Here is a 951-nt window from a genome sequence, read left to right as displayed (position 1 = left end):
AACGGACTATTGACTTTAAAGTCATGAATTTATCAAGGCAATATTGTGAGAGGCAGATTTCACAGCTATGTCGAAGTCTTCCACAGCTGCAAGAAGATGATAAGTTGTGGAAAGCCATTAGGCATGCTGTTGAAAGCAAGACGCTAAGTCACTCTCAAGAACAGTATCAATTAAAATCCGGAATATTGTATCGAAAGAAGGATGAAGAAGATGTTTGGAAAGTTTGTGTTCCAAATAAATATTTAGAATCACTAGTATGGTACACTCACTTGAATTGGGTTCATTTTGGTGCCGCTAAATGTACAGCCAAAATAGCACAATACTGCTATCATCCAAATTTGGGACGTATAGCTACAAATATTCTTAAGAAGTGCAAAATATGTCAGAAGGCGAAACCCATAAACTATTGTCGGAAGATAGAATTACATCCTATCATCCCACAACAACCTTTAATGTTGGTGTCATGTGATGCCTGTGGACCATGTCCCATGACACGTGGACGGTTCAAATATGTATTGGCTTTCTATGATCTCTTTTCAAAATATGTGAAATTATATCCTTTGAAAAATCTCCGCGTTCGACCCATGTTACGCAAATTTATCAACAACTATATAACTGAGCTTGGCAAACCTATAATGGTCTTGACAGACAACGCTGCTTATTATACAAGCAAAGTATGGAGAGACACTATGAAAGAACAAGGAATCCAGCACATTTACATCTCAAGATTTTACCCTTGTGGAAATCCGGTTGAGAGAATCTTCCGAGAGTTGAACCGATTTTTACGGACGTACATACCCAAACAACATTATAAATGGATCGATTGGATTTATGAATTTGAGAAAGTGTATAATGACTTACCACACTTATCGACAGGTTATTCACCTAACCAAATAGTATTTGGTGAAAGTATTGTGCCAGAATGGATGAAGAAATTACCTGCGATAGAAC

This window comes from Schistocerca cancellata, chromosome 2 (assembly GCF_023864275.1).
Source record: "Schistocerca cancellata isolate TAMUIC-IGC-003103 chromosome 2, iqSchCanc2.1, whole genome shotgun sequence".
In the NCBI taxonomy this organism is placed as follows: Eukaryota; Metazoa; Arthropoda; class Insecta; order Orthoptera; family Acrididae; genus Schistocerca; species Schistocerca cancellata.
The sequence above is the reverse complement of the archived record's forward strand: the minus strand, read 5'-3'. Positions refer to the sequence as shown.